The sequence below is a fragment of the Nelusetta ayraudi genome, unplaced genomic scaffold (assembly GCF_046127955.1).
Source record: "Nelusetta ayraudi isolate G7.1 ecotype Tasmania unplaced genomic scaffold, CSIRO-AGI_Nayr_v1 ptg000071l, whole genome shotgun sequence".
NCBI lineage: Eukaryota > Metazoa > Chordata > Actinopteri > Tetraodontiformes > Monacanthidae > Nelusetta > Nelusetta ayraudi.
Genome location: NW_027466121.1, coordinates 3,528,702 through 3,549,037, shown reverse-complemented (window position 1 = coordinate 3,549,037; position 20,336 = coordinate 3,528,702). Strand labels below are relative to the sequence as shown.

At 45.9% G+C, this 20,336-nt stretch overlaps 1 protein-coding gene across 1 annotated transcript in view; it reads left to right on the top strand.

Annotated features, from left to right (window-relative positions):
• The first annotated feature begins 10,534 nt into the window (after positions 1–10,534).
• Positions 10,535–20,336, top strand: part of tead1a (TEA domain family member 1a) — a 43,544-nt gene continuing 33,742 nt past the window's right edge. The window contains exon 1 of the mRNA XM_076042678.1: positions 10,535–10,939. The gene's annotated coding sequence lies outside the window, so the exon portion shown is untranslated. The remainder of the gene's footprint in view (positions 10,940–20,336) is intronic.

The following is a 20,336-nucleotide window of genomic DNA, read 5'->3' as shown; positions in this document are numbered from 1 at the left end:
AAGTGATGCACTGGTTTGTTCCCATTTATTTGGTTGAATGGGGTTAGTGTTTGCAGTTGTTGTTGCTCCTGAATTGATGAGATTTGAAGTTATTTATTGTGTCGTGTGAAGCTTTGCTTGTTCCATACTCGGTGTCGAAGCAAAACCTCTTTGGGTCCGTGTGCAATTCCCAGACGCTGTCCTACGTCGCCGCAGCGCAAGGCAACAATGATTGTGCGGCACGGTGCGTTGCTGCGTTGTGCGCGTGTAACACTATCTGCCGATGATGGGGGCCCTCTCAGATGCTTTCACGTCTGTCAACAGATCCTGAGGGATGTGAGAGCGTGTTATGATCATTTCCTCTCCGCTCACTTCCTCGCCCGGGGAACAATTCAGCTGCTCCACTTATTACATTGGTACATTATTGTTATTGCATTATTGTTACAGCGTCGCCGCGCGCACGGGGGGGGTGGGGGGGGGTCACGCAGGGGCAAAGAGCCGCATTCCTCTGATTGAAGGCGCCACGGTAATGAGGGAGACGGGGGAAGAGAGAAGCGCAGCGTTTCTGACCACCAGACTGGGAGACTCGGAAAAAGGCGAGCAGTTCGAGCGGAGATGCATGGAGCCCCTCCACATAGAACGGTGAACCTTTTCATATGGACCCAAACAAGTTTTGCTTGAACCTTAATGTGGAACAAGCAAAGCTTCACTCTATACAGTAAATAACTTCATATTGTACACATGCAAAATCGAATTTCAAATTGGAAAAACTAATCAAAATGAATTAAATGCAAATTAAAATTGTATTCCTCTATTTATTTGCCGCCTTCTGCGTTAAATTTTAACAGTCACCTTTTCCCATGGGCTAATAAGACATTTTAAAATAGAATAACAACAATAAACCAGTTCATCGGTCATCATAATATCCCTCAATGCATGTCCTGTCCTGATCGAGCAGAGCATTCTGGGATTTGTAGTCTTAGCTGTACACGCGCTGTATAATACCAGTGCGCCAGCTCTAGCTGTGAGTTTGTATTGCCTCGCCATTCAAATATGATTACACTATACTGAATTTGGCCCGCAGGCCAGAGTTTGACGCCCATGCCTCAGGGACTCCGTAGAGATGTAATCACAACGTGTATATATATTTTTTTATTTGTTGGTGCCCCCTTTTTGTCAAGAGAACACTCGTGGAAACACTGGTTAAGATTTCACTGTCTAGAAACAAGGCCTGCACAACATGAACTATTGTGTAGTGACGGCTATGGGTCCAATGATTTAATCTGGCCTCGTGTGAACAGCACAATAGCCATTTTTCTAAAATGTATTTTTATAGTCTCTGTACATAATGAGGTGTGATTCATCAGCTGCAGCGGGGGGTTTTTGTTTTGTTTTTTTGCAACAAAGGAAGATATTTTCAAATGCACTGCATGATTGTCACTGAGCATCACTGGGTTAATGTTGCTTATTGGCATCACCAAAAATAATCACACTAGTGCATTCAATTCAAAAATCCAATTCAAATACTTTATTGTCACTGTCAACATTGTCGCCAACATTAACTGCGAAATTCAGTTTTTGGCAGCCCCAGATGACAGTGAGAAACGTCAGAAATGGAAAAATGCATGTGTACATTGACAGTTTTTAGATGTGGTCACCTCATTTTACAGCTAACCTCTGCCAAGGATGATGAATTGCACAGATAATTTACAGATTTGTCAGTAATAGTTTTCTCTTGTGTACATAAAGCATACAATGGACATGGTAAATGTCAAATAGTTTATAGAAGGTAGTTCTGTCCAAAAGTAATCTGAAGTCGGGGTCTTTTTAAGTGCTACAGATGTATTGAGAGTCATTGACCGAACAAAGGGAGCCTATCAGCTGTCAGCGGTGAGCGTATTTGTTGTTTTCGGCAAATGGAGAAACGGCAATCACAGTATTATTGTTGTGCTTCTCTACTTTGGCTCTTTCAAATGCCTGCGCCATCATCATTGCGCTCCAGAAAGCACTTTTCGTCATTTCTTAAAGCGTGTAAGAAGATCCACGGAAAATGACACGACTGCACGCCGTCACCATTTGTCAAACGGTTTCTTCTGCATCGGCCAAATTACTTTTTATTCCCCCCTGCTAAATGAAACTAAGTGCAAGCCCACCCAGTTATTCCATGAAGCACCGGCCATTTCACAGGTGCTTGATTCACCCCGCTGCTTATTGATCCTCTAATTCACTCAAAAATGACTAATGGGCCATTAAAAAGCTGAAGTTAAATGGGAGATATTTCTCATGGTGGCAAGCGTACACGCATCAGTGAGCCAGGGCTGCTTAGAACTATTTGAGCTTTATTTTGTCTCGCCATTTGGGCTTTACAGTCTCCAACTTCACCGCTCGCACTGACCAAGGCGACTCCTGTCCTATCAGAAGCTGCTGTTACATATCCATTAAATAAATCTCACCTGTTTTTTTTCTCTGAAAAATATTCCAGTGTTGGTTCAGGTATATAGACAGTGAAATGTAGAGCTTTAATGGCTGGAGGACAAAGGTCTACAGCTGTTTACAGCTAAGTGGCCATGTGAAATGTGCACCTGAATAGACAAGAGACAGAAACGTTTTCATGTTTTATGATCATTCTGGGACAGCTTGACAGTCAGCATTGTGTTAAAAATCAAATCAAACCAGCTTCATTCATACGGTGTCATACCATAACAGTATTATCTCAGGGCACTTTACATGCTGAGCTGATCTATACCCTGCTGTCCTGGCCAGTTCTTCCCACCCAGAGAGAGCCCTGACACAACAGTGACAAGGAAAAACTACTTTAAAAGGCAGAAACCTTGAGCGGATTGCGGCTTTCAGATGATGGGTGGGAGGTCATCCGCCAGAACCTGAAAAAGGGAGAAGGTTTGGGAGCACAGAGGCAAGAATACTGAAGAACGAAAACAAGCTGTGGCAGTACAGTGGTTATTGTAATTGTAACAAACAGTGATGTTGTGACATTATCAGTAGAATTGTTCCAACTGGCTGGCACAGGTTTCTACAAGTCTACACATCGTTCTATGGGCCCTCCAGGCAAAAAGGACCCAGAGAAAAAGCAGCAAAGCTCCAGGAGAGACAACACTGAATTGGTACTGAATGGAAAAAAAAAAAAATATCCTTTATTATTATCTTTTTTTTTCCCCTCTGGAAAGAAATAAAAGCTTGCTTTTTTCCAGCAACCTCACTAAGACAAATAACTAACTCCAATTTAAAACATCTGATGGTCAAAACTCCAATGAGCAACCACTTTAACCTGTTGTTCATTGTTTATCCATGTCCTGTCTTGATGTGCTGACATTTTCCCCATTCCTGTTGCATCTTCAGAGTTTGCCTACGGTTTGCGGGAATGATGGAGACCGTAGGTAACATGAGCTGATGGTAGGAAGAGGCTGTGGAGGAAAGCAGCAGAAAAGAGATCACACTGATGGAGTATTCATGAAGTTCCAGAGGAGTTGTAAAGCACTCTAAGATTAAGAGCTCTTAATAACGAGCTCTTAATGTCAAAACATGTTGTTGTTGTTTAGCACTGTACCCCACCGCAAGACGGTTTCTTCCCACAGCCCAAAAACTTGCATGTGAGGCACATTTGGAGACTCGGATTGGCCGGAGGAGTAAACGCGAGTGCAAACTCTTGTTTGCCTCTTTGTGTGGGCCTGCGATAAACTTGTCCGCGGTTTCACCCTGTCCTCGCCCCCAAAGACAGCTGGGATAGACTCCAGCAACCCCTGCGACCCTGAGCGCAGGAGAAAGGGGTAAAGAAAATGAATGAATGAACGTCACATAAGTGGGTCACGATCAATTATCTCCAGAGACGAAAGGCACTGAATGGGGTGCGGCTGTATGCTGATGACACCGCATCGTATTACATTGTAATTTGCCTCAGCCTACACAAGCGCTTTAACAACTGTCCCTTTACTGCGACAAGCAGTTGTCCCATTACTGTTCGTGACATCAACCTTTATGATGTGCAGCTGTGAAGCCCAATGGTGCACTAACCAGCTCAGTGGTCTAGTGTTAGTGTCCACCCTGACACTGGTAGGTTGTGGGTTCGATCCCCGGCCGAGTCATACCAAAGACTGTAAAACTGGTACCCATTGCCTCCCTGCTTGGCACTCACTATTTGGGGTTGGAATTGAGGGGGTTAGCTCACCCGATGATTCCCGGGTGCGGCACTGCTGCCCAAATGCGGAGGACTAATTTTGCATCCTTCGGGATGTGACAATCACTGGGACTTTAACTTTAACATTGTTATTTTCTCACCCCATATGCGCACTCCCTGCTTTCTGAGTGCAGGTTGTGACAGAAATACCGCTGTGATACAGCCATAAAAGAGAGCAGGCACACGTCAATTTCACATTGTGAGAAAGTCCAGGCTTCTTTTCCAGGGAAAGCCACAGGAGGCTGGACCGACCTGTCCATTGTGTGGGGACCGGTGCCGGCACCCCCCCAACAGCCTGAGAGCAGGAGAAGCTGTGACAGAAAATGGATGTGTGGCTGTATTTAAAACGTTGCACTTGCATACACTATTTGACAATGTGTACAGACAGGGGGCGCCCTTTTCCTTGACTCCGCGTTGGCCATTTCTACTTCTAAATGTTGAGAGTTGGCACTCTAGCCAGTTAGACACTGCGCTTCATTATGTATTCTTTGGACTCTTTTGCTAAATGGATTGAGCCTGGTGTGTCAGGTTACATTTGATCAAGACTGACATGTAGAAGAGATGTCTCCTTGGTTTTCCGACGGCACCATTCACCAAAAGTCCAAAAGCAATATTTCAAAAATGTTCCAATGTGGAAAGGAACAAGGTGCTTTTGGCAAAAATAAATAAATAAATAAATAAATAAACATTTAAATGAATGACCTCTTTCACCAAATGTTCTTTTCATGGTGAGTAGTCAGGTGACTCCAAGGCTACAAGTGAAGGAACAAATTAAAAAGGAATGAATACCACAAAGCAAACGTGAAATTATGAACTTTGAACATATACTTCAGGCCTCTGGCAACTTGGCTAGAAAAAAAAATTGGAGTCTCTCTGAAAGCAACCAAAGCTCAGATAATGTCTATATTTTCAGATCACATTTTCATTGAAATTGCGCTGGTTGGCAGTCATGGTAACGGACTAGGAAACAAAGATCAGGGCCTCTGACAAATTCTGTCTCTCCGGCCTTCAGCGGTATTGTCACTTCCAGTTTTGCGGGCTGTATTATTTGAGCACGGAATGGTTAGCGTGACAGATATAAGATCTGTATGCATGTTCACTAGCAGGTGAGGACCTAAAAGGGCCTGTGCACTTCTGGGCTCATGCTCCGGCGGGTACGTCGGCAAACGTGTGGAGCTGTTCAAGTGTAAGTGATGCTAACTGATGGCTTTGTAGCTTTAGCTTGTTCTGATTAACTTTGAACTTTCTATGCTTGACCCTGAGTTGATCTGAGTAGTGAAGGGTAACGGAACGGAAAGATCAATAACAAGACACACTGATGCACGTGAGAAAACTGGAGAAAACTTGCCCAATTTGCACTTAAAAAATAAATGGGTGGAGGGGCAGAGGAGAATTCTAATACTTTCTCGTGCTTTTACACAGACATGGCGCTGAATGACATCGGTAAATATTTTTGGATTGGAGTTGCCGGAGGCTTTAGAAAACAGAACATGCATGCGAACATTCCAGCCGAGGCATCTTCAAACATGTGCAAACATTAAACTGGAGGTTTAATTAAAAAAACCTACACAAACAGCCCCCTCCAGAACACGACTGGCACAATGGGCTGCAGAACTAAGTAAAGCAGCAGTCACAAAGCCCAAGGTTCCACCGAAGTGCCACAACACATTGTGCTGTAAAACTACTTACTGCTCCGCTGGAGGTCACTTCCCACAGTTAGAGGTTCACCTTGCAGCGAAATTAACTCAGTCGCCGGAAAGTTTTATTAATTTCTCCTCTCGAGCACTCCTCTTTAATCACTCATTCTTTTGAAACTTCAGGTTAATTCAACGCTGTGCTGCAATTATTTATTTTTTTTCCCACGAAGGCCAGCGTTAAATGAATTTCTCCCATTTTAATTAGTTTGTCTACTTATATAAATGACATGATTATGCTTCCTAATTTTTATTTTTTTTTTTTGCTCTCGTCCTCTCCACGATGCGCCGCATACAGTCACAGGAGTGGAGACAAAGGGTGTCCTTGTCCAAGTCCTTGACAGCGTCATCCACCTTTGAATCGGTCTGATTCATTGCTGCGTAAAGCTACGGCTGGCACCCTCTTACCCTGTCAATATACGTTCGGGCTGCTTTCAGATCTGTTGCATACGCACGCCCACAGTAAAAGGATTGACGAGCGACCGCCCCACTCCTGCGATACAGAAGGCTGAAAAGCTCACGCAGTCTTGCAGCTCAGTGTGAGCGCTGTTACTGGCTCTCTCAGGTCGTTGTAAGACTTTGGCCTTTGTCTTGATGGGAAGAATCAAGAGCCTTCGCACACTTCCCTCCCTCCCCTTCTGATTGAGATTCATTTTTTCGGAACTCTTGCGCTGTAAAAAAAAAAGAAAAAAAGTGCGCCAACCCAATCACGACACAGATGCAGCTTCCCACTCCATCAGCAACGTCGATGACATCGGTATCAGTATCGACAGTACTTGACAAACTGGGAAAAACGCATAAAAATATATATTTTTTAAGACAGTGCAGGCCAAATTATCAACCATAACTTTAGCTAGTTCGGTAGTTGCCACTTTGTTTTTCCAAGAGGGATCTCATTTGTAAAATTGCCCCATCCAACATCCTGAAAAGCATGTGGAAGCGGCGGTGGGTGCAGTTTCGACTTGTGTGCGAGGAGGCAAAAACTCTCCTCTTTCACAGCCTCAGACAGCGTTCCTGACCCCGTTCCAGATTTATCACTATACCTCAGAAGGCAGAACATTGGCGGGGCCATTTGTAAAACCCCCCATGCTGGGTCGGTGCCTTCCAGACAGAAGAGCGAGGCGGAGTAAAGGCAGAACAAAGTCGCCTCCAGCAGCCGGTGTGTAAGAGGCTTAGCCCTACTTCCTGCTAATTTCATTACCCCGTTTTCTCTTGCAAATTTCGGAGGAAACATTCGATCCGAACAGCTTGCGTCCTGACGTTTTTTTTGTGTTGCTCATTCCATGCCTGGACTGTAAACTCCCTCAGTTTTCTTTCAATGACAACTCGCTTATAGTTGGATGTTTCACTTTCAAACTACTTTTTGTTATTTTTCACCTCTGCTTGAGATTTGCGACTTACACGTTTTTGCCAAAGAGCACCTTCTCACTATATTTGGGTTTCCAGTCAGAGAACACTGTCCTCCTATTTTTCCTTTTTAGTTATAATTATTTGATTATGTTACGTTTACATCCCTGTGGCTGAAAAGGTGAACGAACAAGTAATCCAAAAAACTCATCAACTCCAGCTGTTTTCTCACCATATGTATTACTTTATTTTGCACTCTACATTCCTGTTCCATTCATAAACACACATTGTACTTATTTTAGATATTCATTTTTTTAGTAAATTTGTATATATTTTACTCTGGTTTTTTGTTTGGTGTCATCAACCTTTGTCCTGTAACGTTGCTCTATGTGGCTTCAATTGCTCGCTGAGGACAAAGTTTTTTGATTTTGACATTTGAATTACACAATGTCTAAAGAATAAATCAGCAGGTTTTGGGGGGGATTTCACCATGAGTCAACTTAGATGTGCAAACAGCAAGATAAAGTGTCAGGGGGAGAGAGTGCGCCAACGGTGCTGTGACTCAATCAAACTCACTCGGCTGACCTCAGTGCACTGCTCCACAGCCCCCTCCCCAAGATAAAAGGCATCTTGGACCCACCCAGCTTTACACAGGCTTAAAACAGGTGGGGTCGATCTTTGAATGGGAAGCGGGGAAGGGGGAGGAGGGGGAGGGGAGCTTGGCTCCAGGCGGTCACCGTTTGCATGAGGGCACTTTTCAAAGCCTTTTAATACAAAATACTGTGTCGAGTTGCTGCGACGAGTTGGTTCCTTTCCACAGCCGTTGACCCGAACTGAACCTGGGCGACTCCGGGTTCAACCCATGCCGAGACTCCAGTCCACACCCTCAGTGTTTAGACTGCTCTCCACAAACCACAAGAGGGCACTTTTTGCACCAGCCCGCGCTCAGCACACGAGAATGATAACACAGAGGAGAGACTTAAAATATTAAATTATATAGACAGCTTGAAATGCACAGATTAGAAGGTTCCCGCTGGAGCAGCGTAGCCCGGAACGAGCTCGACGCAGTTTCCCTCCCCGCAGCATTATTTTTAGCACCTTAAAGAGTTTCAATGGGAGTGATAGTCAGTTTCTATTTGGAGTTTACCGCAGTTTGTTGCCGATGGGATCCTTTCATATGACTAAAACAGGCGTCATTTGACATGCTGACCCAAAACATTTATGTCAGCATGTTAACCACGACTTAATACGTCTCTGAATAATAAATGTCCAATTAGCTCACCTAGCTTTTCTTTTCTTTGCGCCCGAATTTCGAGCCCTTGGTCTCTGAGAAGAAACCAGATCCCGTATAAAGAGAGGTGTTAATAAAACATCAGGAAACCAGGTGGGGTCAGATTTGAGGTCAGACTGTTAACCTAAAAGGTTAGCCAGCTAAATGTGTTCCCGGCCGAGGTGTGTGTGTGTGTGTGTGTGTGTGTCTGTGTTATATTGTGTCGTGTTTTTTTTTTTTCTTTCAGCGCTCAGTAGTGACACAGAAACACACACACGCGTCTACAAAGATGGAAAGGAGATGTGTGCAGTCCACGTGTGAGTCAGCTGTGCGGGTATGTTTGTACTCATCTGTGAGATTTTTTTTTCTTTTCTGAAGAACACACACACACACACACACACTCAGTGAGACATGCTGCCATGTGGAATGCTGGGTCCACTGGCTGGCTGGCTGGCTGGCTGGCCTGGCGGTGGTGTCGTGTTGCACTAGGTGTTCCAGTCTGTGACCCTGGCATATCTGTGTTTGTTTTATGTCACAGCCCCTCCCTCTGGGGAGATGACAGTCCAGCAGTGCCTGAGGGGGTTGAAACCTGAGATAGGCAGAGCTCAGTAGTAAACAACAACTCCTTTATGAGGGAGAGGCGGCTGCCTGCTGCATTCTAAAGAGACACAAAGATTTTCTGGTTAGGGCCCTGGTTACAAACAGCAGGGTCTCCGGCAACCCTGGGGGGGCTCATTCAAATTTAGGGCTGCTGGGAAAGCGGCAAATAGCATCAGAACCTGGTTTGGATTGGAGGGGGCGTGGACGCAGTTTGCCCTCGTGACCCACTTCTTTTTTTTTTTCTTTTTTTTTTTTTTGTGGAATGCGCACAATGTCCTGAAATATCTGGGATAGTTGACCCGGGCAGCTGCTTGCCAACATCACTTGCTGATGAACCAGCGGAAACCCAACAGGGCGCTCGCAACAAACAACTGTTGTGCAAGTCTCGCTGCGACTCGGAGAGAGGTTGGGTAATCATGGACGCAGGAATTACAAATGGATCCCGTGGTCTTTGCAACAAGCGGAGAAGAAAAAACAAAACGCCGCCGGGAGAAAAGGGTGCGAAGGCGTTCGCGGCGATGTTGTGACCGCGTGCTGCGGTGCTGCTGAGAAAACACCTGCCTGGAACGTTCCACGGGTCAACGGGTTTAGTTGCATCCAGCGATGGTGCGATGAGGTGCTATGAGAACTAATGTCAATTCAGACTCGTACAGAATTTTTCTGCGTGTTGAAAGGTGCATATTAACAAAAATAAAACTAAGATGCAGGGACTGTTTTGCTTTGAAATGACAGAAATGTGATGTAAAAAAAAAAAAAATCAAAAATACAGATTGACAGTTCTATGAACTAATTCAAAAAAAAAAAAAGACATTTGAAATGATCTGCTTAAGAAACAGGGCGGTGCCATGCAGCTCTTGGAGACAGTTAAGGGTTTAGCTGGAAGTAATGAAACACAAGCTGGGATGTATTGCTATTATAATCAGCCATGAATCCAGACGACTGTAGTTCATCATTTACACTGGCTTAATTTGATTCTGGAACATTCCGCGTGTGTGTGTGTGTGTGTGTGTGTGTGTGTGTGTGTGTGTGTGTGTGTGTGTGTACAATTAAAGATTTCCAAAAGATGGCAACAAAAAAGTGCATCTCAATTCTACTGACACAGCTTTAATAACTCCATCAGCTGCGTCCCCAACTGTCCCTTTAAAAAGCACGAATAAAGTTCACAACACGTGTTTCCCCCTTCTGGGATGTTATGGCTGTGTTTCCCGGAGCTGATCTGCTGTCAGCTGCTGCTTCATGCCCAGTGTATTTATCTCCTCCTCCTCCTCCTCTTCCTCCTACTGTGAATAGAGTTTTCGGACCCTCCACCCCCCGCCCCCCTTCTTCTTCTTTTCCTTTTGTTGTCGAACGCCCCCCCATACAGTCCGGCCCCCTTCCCTCCTCCCCTTCTCTCTCTCTCTCTCTCTCTCCCTCCCTCCCTCCACCCATCCTCCCATCCCCTCGCCTCTGCTCGCTCCATCCGTCCAGGGTGACGCCAGCAGCACAGCCACTCTCACCCCGCCCCGTTTCAACTCGGCCCCGCTGCGTTCATTTCATTCCTGCTCCCATTCCGCGCATATTTCGCATCCTTGGAGAGACGCTGCGCATTTTACGCACTCAGCGCGCCCCGCAACGTCGCTGCCGAGAGGGGGAAAGACGGAGAAGAAGAAAAAGAAGAAGAAGAAGAAGCAGAAGAAGAAGAAGAAGAAGAAAAAGAAACTGGGAAGACAACCCACCGGGAGTTGGCCCGAGTGTTCCCCCTCAACCCAACCAACCAACCAACCACCTCTGCTGCCGCCGCTGCCGCTCGGATCGGCGGAGGAAACATTAGAAAGAAGTGCGGGGATTAATCCGTGGAAGACAGGCGGACGAGGCGAGGTAAGTTCCCGAGGAGGTGGAGGGGGAGGAGGGCCGGACTCCCTCAACACACACACACACACACACACACACACCTTCCGCGGAGCTCCAGAAACGCTGAATAAAAACGCCAACTGTTGACGGGAAGCGAACGCGACCATCGATCGCGGCGTCATCGCGAGGAGCGAACGATCGAAAATGCACGAAAAAGAGATGTTGAACAAGTCCGACAAGCAGCTCGGCGCCTAGCGTCTTCTTCTTCTTCTTCTTCTTCTTCTTCTTCTTCTTTAAAAAGCGAGGGATATCGCTTCGCTCTGCCCACAGTTTGATCCTCCTTTTCCTTGCTAACGCCAAAAACAAAACAAAAAAAAAACAAAAAACAAAAACAACAAAGCCTTTTTATTTTGTGATTTTTGTGTTGTTGTTGTTGTTTTTTTTTTTTTTGTCCCCACTTCGACCCCGCCGGCGGGGTTGGAGGGTTGGGGGTCTTTCCTTTCCCTGCGTCCGTCCATCCGAGCCGGCTTCGTGTGCCGAGCTTGCCCGGGTGGGGTGGGGTGGTGGTGGGGTAGGGGGGGAGGACGGCAGGATTTTGGGCCGCGGCAGCTTAACAAAGCTGGGAGTGAATGAGGGACTTGTTGCATCGGCGGGGTTTTGCTCTCGCTGCCCTCCCTTCCTCCCTCCCAGCGCGCGCGCACGCTCGAACACACACACACACACACACACACACACACACACACACACACACACACACTGGGCCCCAGTCACGGGAACGGGCCATAAGGCTGATCAACCACCGCGCTGGCTGGCTGGCTGGCTGGCTGACTGACCCCCCTCCCGGCCCGGCTGGACGTCCCTTTGCTTCCTCCGTGGAAGACTGAGGAAACTATCAGTGGGAGAGTTTCTGGGCTCCCTTTAAATCTCTCCGCAAACGATTCAAATTGGTACATCTATATGCTTTTTTGCGGTCACATTTCGACAGGTGAATTTTGTTGCATTTGTAAACAACAACAACAAAAACACCTCATCCCCCCAAAAAAGGGTTACAATAATAATAATAATAATTTCACAGTTGTGTTTTTCAATTGTTCGTTCTTCTTTTTCTTCTTTTTCTTCTGATTTGCACTCTCCTTCACTATCTGCTGCCTATACTGCTGTTACGTTCTTTAATTAATTTAGTTGCATTCGTAAACAACAACACCAACATTATCCCACCTTCCCAAAAAGGAAAAAAAAAATCTTTATTTAATTTCACGGTTGTGTCTTTCCAAGTATCCATGGTCGTCCTCCTCCTCCTCCTCCTCCTCCTCCTCCTCCTTCTTCTTCTTCTTCTTCTTCTTCTTCTTCTTCTTCTTCTTCTTCTGTGACGTCTAATCCGAGTTTTACAGTGCTGCTGTTGCGTTCACCTTTTAAATATGGATCAAAAGGTGGGTGCGCTCACAACAGCAGCAGGTCTGTGGCAATGCAGGCCCTGCCACAATGTAATTATTAGGGGGATGGTGGTGGTGGTGGTGGGGGGGGGGTGAAATTACAGCCTGTAGCAGCAAGCAGAGCAGCTACTCCAGGAGCCGCTAATCCGCCTGTCAGATGATGACGGGATGGTGGGGAGGGGGTGCGTTTGATTAATAAAAAGGATTCTGTGTTTTTGTTTGGCAGGACTCGTGCGTGCTGAATGGGATTGCGGGTGTTTTTGTTTTGGTCAATGGCAAAGCTGCGCCTATGGTGGAATAATGACTGTCAGCGTGACTGCTGTGGGGCCTGTGCTGTTGTACGTACACGCTCGCTACTCATGAGCTTCATTTCACTTTATCTCATTGTCAACGTGGGCGCAAAAAAAAAAAAAAAAAAAAAAATCTTGCCAAACGTTTGTTTTTTGTTTGCTTGCGCAGTCAACGGTCGTGTGGTTTTCACGGGATTGTACGCGCATAGAAATAAGCGTACGACGAGCCGTGTACAGTCGTCAGTGATTAGTTTAAAAGGCAGATTTCACTTGTCTGCCAGCTGCCAGGATCAGGGCTAATAAGACTGGGCTGCCTGTTGAACGCAATAAACAAAGGCAGTGAAAAAAACCAGATGGTCGGAATAGCAGAAAAGTGAAAATCTGGAGTCTGGAGGGAAAGCGCCTGTTGTCGTCGCTAGCAAATTGCTGACATTTTTCAAGAGAAAATGTCCCTAAAGTTTTAATTGTGGCGACAATCCTTAAAATACAAAAAAAATATATGTATTACCCAAGAACTGACACAAATTCATTATTGGCCATATGGACATTTGGGTTAAAAAAAAAGTTTTGTACGTGTCTTTTATTAATGGTCCTGTAATCATTTTTTGAACCGATTCGTCACACGGCCCCTGAAGGTATCGCCAGAGGAAGGAGGCGTTTTTGTGTGTGTGTGTGTGTGTGTGTGTGTGTGTGTAAGTGTGTGTGTGTGTGTGTGTGTGTGTGTGTGTGTGTGTGTGTGTGTGTGTAAGTGTGCGATTTTCTTTGCCGTGTCGAGTCCTGTGAGCGTACAAAAGCTTTGTCCGTCGCCCTGGGCAAACAGCCCCCCCCCATCCCCATCGGCCCTCCACTTTCCTCCACCCCCCCCTCCGTCTGCCTGCGCCTCTCCTCTCCAGTCCGTTGACATCTGTTTTGAGTGCGCGATGCACCTGTAGTGACCAGGGAAGTGTGTGTGCGTGTGTGTGTGTGTGTGTGTGTGTGTATGAGAAGGAAGGAGGGAGGGAGGGTGGTTGAGGATGAAGGGAGGTGGAAAATGCAAATCCAGGCGTTTGTTCTGGGCCTAAGCAATGCAGACGGAGTGACTAACGACCATTTGGTGTGTGTGTGTGTGTGTGCGCGCGTGCCTGCCTGCCTGCCTGCCTGCCTGCCTGCCTGCTTGTGTGCGGGAGTGTGTGTGTGTGTGTGTGTGTGTGTTTGCCTGTCGCTGTCCAGGCCAGGCATGCCTATTGTTGCAGCAGCAACAGGCGTCGGTGGATGAGGACGCACCATATGGCCTCTGTGTGCTTTAGTCACAACCGTTGTGTACGTGCACGTCGCCTCTGTGTGTGTGTGTGTGAGTGTGTGTGTGTGCGTGTGCGGCGCACTTCGCCAATGCTGTGACAATATGGTGGAGTTGCGAGCAGCCGGCTGCTTCGCTGCCTTCCCTCCGAGACCCAGAGAGTCTGGCGCGCAAAGATTTTCACCGGGTTTGCTGAGAGTCACGAATTTTGTTTTTGGCCCGTTGTGTGTGTGTGTGTGTGCGTGTGTGACGTCCGCGAGAGACGCTTTGACAGATTTTTTTTTTTTTTTTTTTTTTGCTCCATGACAGTTTGAAAAAAATAAGAGAGAAAACAACACTGAATGCAACGACGACAACAACAGGTGTTACGGCGAATCCTGGTAACAGCGCGTTTGCCTTTCGAAAAGTTCAAACCTTTCACGCCGCCTCTGTTCCTTCATCTTATTTTATTGTTTCTTCTCTAAAATTTAGAAGATAATCTTAAGTGTTTTTTTTTATTCATGGTTCAAGGTTGCTTTATTGTCAATCCTACAGCGTATGTATACAATACACTATATACAGAGCATTGAAATCTTGTTACTCGGTTGCCCTCGGTGAAAGTATGGCAGGCAGAGAACCAGAGAGTTAAAAAAAAAAGTACAAAAAAGTATAAAACTACATCAGTAGTTTGGAAAGAGCGCGGCAGCCGGAGTGAATCTGGTTCCGTTGTCTCTTTGTTTTGTGTATTCGTTTTTTTTTTTTATTTTTTAGGTGCGATAAAGGCGAGAGAGAAGCAGCGAAGGGGAGCTCGTCTGTAATGATATTTTGGGTTTATCGTCGCAACAATGCCAAGCGGGTGTGTGGTGGTAGTGGAGGGAGGAGGGGGGCACTGGAACATGGAGGGGGCAGGGGGGGTTAGGTGGAGAAAGGGAGGGTTGGGTTGTGGGGCGGCGGCGGGGGTGATGTGGGGGGGGGGCAGGCTTTGTTTCGGGGATGGGGGGGAACAATAGGCGTCCTCCCGGGTGGTGGTGGGGGGGGGGGGGGGTGAGGTGGGGCTGGAGGGGATGGCTGTGCTGAAGGGGTTGGGTCGGGGGCCTGGGGGGGGGCGTTGGGGTTGAGGTTGGGGGGCAGGTTTCTGGCTGCACGAGGGCTGTGGAGCCTGTGCTGACTTGTCTGACAGCCCCGGACAGCTCCTCTTCCTCCTCTGTCTCTCTCTCTATCTCTCTCTCTCTCTCTCTGTCTCTCTCTCTCTGTCTCTCTGCAGGCCACCACGATGCAAATTTATGTCAAAAGTGCCCCCCCCCCCACCACCCTTCTTTTTTGTTTTTTTCTTCTTCTTTTTTTTTGTTGGACTTGCATGAATCGCAGGAGACGCCATCTGCTTTTTCTTCTGCCCCCCCACCCCCCTTTCCCCTCCCCCCCTCTCTCTCTTTCTCCCCTCAGACGATAAGTTGCTATGCAGATGATGTTGCGACGTACCGCGGGACTCAAGATTGAGGCGTCAAATTGAGAGGGGCCTGGATTTTTTTTTTAACGGAGCAGATGTTCTGCTCAGCCGCTCGGTCTGTTGTATTTATTTTGACGCGGCGCGGAGATTCCAGATTTGCCGGAGCTCAACGTTTGAGATTTAAAGTTCGTTCTGACTAGTTTGGTGACAGAGGAATCATATGGTTTTTGTGCCAACAGTGAAAATGTTTTAACAAGAGGTTTTCAGGTTTTGGTTGAATCTAATTTGCTCTCTTTTCACTGGCCATATTGTGGTGTAGTGTCACGCAAACACACATGCTAGCGTACCTGAGTGAACCAATCACTTTTCTTTTTTTTCTTTTTTTTACATTAAATATAATAAACTCTGATAAAAAAAAAAAAAGCCCCACTCCTCAGATTCATTTCTATTGATTACAGCAGATGTCCTGTAATAGCAACATCAGACAATCATAATTTAGCAGCCAATGCCAACAAAGTAGTGTTTGGTGATCCACTGAAAATACATGTACACGTTCTTACGATAGAATAAAGCAGCCACAAAGGTTGAACTGTAAGGTTAAGTTGTATGAAAACCATGATCAGCCTCATGTGCAAAGTCTGCTCCAGCTATCAGAATGTCAAGGCCCTTTTTGTCATTTTTATAATGCGTATTGTGTGTTCCACAAACACTGATGCCAACGCAATCACCTGCCATTTACGAGCGACCAGCTAAGAACAACCCACCGCAGTTCCTCTTAGGGGCTGTTTACACGGAGACAGATTTTTTTTTTTTTAAACCGATTACACAGAGATGCTGGAAATGACTGAAACAATGTAGTACCTATGCCTGGCCTGGTGTGGCACTGCAAATTTACTCCCTGAAGGTGGAAGAAGAAGAAGAAGAAGAACACCTGGAGCACGATGTGTTTACAGAAGTAGCAACTCGCTAACAAAATTAGCGCCACGGAGAACAGAAAGAATGGTAGCTCGTGAAAAGACAACGTGGATAAACGACAGTGATGAACTTCTGCTTCCAGTTACTTTAGAACACAAAGTCTTAAAAAAGCTCCATGTTAAGGTTGACCGGGAGTCACGGCAGTAAATCTTCGCTAACATTTTTGTCATTTAGGTTCCCTGCCTCAATACATCAGTCCGTCGACCCAAAAGAAAATCGATTAAACGCACATGGTCAAAAAAAAAAAAAAAAAAGGGGGCGCTAGCGGTTGGAGGTTTTTTTTTGTGAAAACCAGATCTTCACAGCGAAGATTGAAAAGCAGATTTTCTCCCAGTTTCTTTTCAACTTTTTTATAAAACCTTTAAAGGTGGGGGAAACCCGGCATCATAATTTATTAGTCATACATAGCAAAGCTTTTCTATTTAGTTTGGAGCACACGCCTGAGGAGCACCTTAAAAAACATTTTCTTTCCTTCAAAATTGCCTTCGGATTTCGGTCCTTGACAGCTGCTCAGCACAGCTGTTTCTGCTTCGCCTTTCTGACTTAAAGAGTATGTGACGCTCTAAGTTCCTCTCTCTCTCTCTCTCTCTCTCTCTCTCTCTCTCTCTGGTTCATATCAGATCGTTTCATGCCTTTGTGATACGTGAGCACTGGATGACACACCACTGCAAACACCCCTTAAACGTCTTTGCTCGTAAAACCGCAAACACGATTCCCGGACATTTATGGCTGCGGCGCGAATCAGACGAAATGTCGGAGGGGCCCACCAACGCTCCATGGGAAGTCTGAATCAGCCTCGCGTTTCCTGATCTCGGCAGGAAGCGAACTGGGAAGTGTTGATTTCACCCACTTCTTGCTTGCTTTCCCGTTCAGAGGAAGAGACTACGATAAACAGTGGGCGAGCGGGAAAAACCGCTTACTCTGCCCTCTTACGCTTCGGTGGTGGAAAGAAGAAAAAAAAAGTCATCCCCACGACCTCAGGTTTTTTTTTCGCGTTCAGGAGGCCCGACAGTGATTACTCTGTGTTGTTTGTTCTGCGCTCCTCTGATAATATTTCCACACTCTGTGCAGAGTGATGCATTATTCAGAAATGGCCAAGTAATGGCCAAGTTGAAACCAAATACGGTTTTCGCTGAATGAAAAATTTAACAGCCTCGACTCCACTGACAGCCTGGAACATATTATAGTAATTTAGCTGACACGGATTTGGCTTTTGTTCTTTTGATGTCATTGTAGTCTTGACTGACTGCTTATTCAGCTTTATTTTTTTATTGTTCAGGTTTAAGTGCTTAGATGCGGGTGAGCGCGCAAAACACCCTGCATCGGGTCAAGGGGTTTTTGAAAAGTGAAAGGAGCGTCAATTTATCCTTGTAAGATTTGCTCAGTAGCACGTGAAGATGAAGAACTTCTGGGAGGAGGGAAATATGAAACTTTGAACGTTCTCTTTTTGTACGAAAATACATTCGCTGCAGATCCAGGGGAAATTGTTGCCACTGCAACATCTGCTCTAATCGCTGCAGCTGTGACGTACAGCTTGGCTCGCTTTGGTGGCTTTTAAAGGCAGCTTCCTGCAGTTGCTTCCTGCTGTTGTCTCGAAGGACACCGTGGTTCCTTACTACTGAGATCAGCTGAAAATGCATCGGACTGATGGATGATCCAGCAGCAGTGCAACGTTGCTATTTAGCTTTTAGCTTTAACTTGGATTTTGACCTCTTTTCAGCCCTCTCACGACTTTTTTTTTAAAGCCCCGTCAGTGTTTGTGTAATTCCGTGTCTCGGAAACTTTGAAAAATCAGTTTTCCAGCTTTACACACAATAACAATAGATTGTTTAATCACCGAGGAAGGGTGGAACTTGTATTTTGCGCCCCGCCCAACTCCCCCGATGATGACTCATCACATTTTTGTTTTAATAAATGTGTTTATTTTACCTGCTCTGGTGAAATGGGATCTTCAAACCTTTCCTCAATCAGCCGCCCACATTCAAATCACTGTTCACGTCAAATCCCACCGCGTTTGCACCGTCACAGTATTAATAATAATCACGTTGCTGTTTGAGTTGACAAGTTGGAGTTTTATGGCTTTTTGCTCATCGTCTTGTTTTCAAGGGTAGGAAAACCAAAGGACTTTTTTTATTGTACTGCCAGCGTACGCTTTTATCAGTGCATTTTTTATGAAGTATGTCAAGCTTCTACCGATATAAAAATCGTAAATCAAGCCAAATAATATTAATATTAACACACTGGACCTTTGATATAAAGAGGAGCGTATGTGTAGAGTGAAGACGTTGCAGGCTTTTGGAAGCAAAATGCAAGGCACACAAGGCCTTTTTTTTTTAACGTACTTACTCTCCAAAAGTCGTACACCCATTCGGGGGTGTACGACTTTCGGGGTTTTGCTTGTCCTTTGAATCCGAGTTCCATGAGATAATGAGGGAAGTCGGGTGAGCCGCTTTCTGCCTTAAATTATGGAGCTCAGTGAAAGCATATTTGCGGCTGCCACACTCTCTACCCACTAACCTGCAACAGCCTTAATAGAGCAGCGCCCAAGTTTTAATGCAGCACAGATGGAAAACACTCCTCACGTCCTAATGCATTTTCTCCATGCGTGTGCGTGTGCGTGTCTGTGAGTGTGCTCCCGCAGGCCCACGTGTCCGTGCCTTTTGAACGGTGAGAGTAGATCCACAGAGTACATCTGTTGGCGGCAGAGGATGCAACTGTGGTGCGGACGTGGATGTATTTTTTTTTTTCCTTCACTTTCTTCTCAGTGTTCGTAGTGCGGAACGAGACCCGCTCACGTACACGAGCGTGAAAAAACACAAGTAAAAAAATGACTCACATGATGTTGTCCCAGTTATAATGCTCCCAAACTCACACTTATTAAATGGTGTTGGTACTGCGACGTACCCAAAGCTTCTGTACATGTGAGTAGAGAATATTGACTTCACTGGTGTTCTTTTTTTTTGGGGGGGGGGCTACGGCCTTCAGGAAGAGGCCAGATAATGGCTTCGGTTTGACTCAGCAAAAAAAAAAAAAGAAGCTGCGGAAAGAAGGCGGGAGAACACGGAGTAGGTTCTCCAAGGTAAACACCTCTTCTATCGCACTTCCAACCGGGAGCGAGCGCGACTCTCATCCTTCAGCAACCTGTCGCCCGATCGCTCGGCGTGCGGCACATACAGTGTGTCATGCTTTCGCTGAAGCAGGCGGTGAAATAATGAGAGCGAATGGCAGCTTCCGCACTCATAAAGCGCGTCCCTCTGCTACTGCGTCCGTCTTCCTCGAGTGTGTGTTAGGGCCGAGGACAAATGAAAGGAGCCCGTCTGGATGTGTCTCACCGATGCGGCGCATTCATACGACCTAATGAATAGGCCGTCTGTTTCTGTTTTTTTTTTTTAACATGAAAGAAGGTCAGAAATAATCAGAGTAGCAGGGGAAAGTCAAGGGCATTATTAATGTTTCTCAGGTATTGTGCAAGACAAAGTTTCCCAAAAATGGATTAATTGAAAATGTGCACTTTTTGGTGATGAAGAAAGACTGATTCCATGCTGTCAAAGGGAGGGGTGACTGACTGTGTATTCGCAGCGACTGAACTGCTGCTGCTGAAAGTAACCAATTTCAATCCGCTTGGCTCGACTGAATGATAACTGATGGAAGTCATGGGTTTGACAAGATTGGTTCCTAAGTTCATAAAAGAAAGACCAAGGGTGGAATTGATTAGGTCCATTTGCGCATGTTGCTATGTGTTAGGAAGCAGTTTGGCAGAATCAGGGTACTTGATTTGATTGGTTCACTCAACTGATTTGTTTCAATTCGGTAATTGAGAAACATTTTTCTTCTTCTGCAACAGCTGATGTTGAAATGTTGATATGTTGAGCCAGAGTGGTTGCAGCACCAGTGACAAACCTAAACTGTATACTCATTTACAGTGGCGTGAACTCATGCAGCTTGGTTTAAGACCATCAGCATTGCCATTCCACTATCGCGGTCTGGGTGAAATTCATTTTCCAGTGGAGTCGGTGGAGGCTGT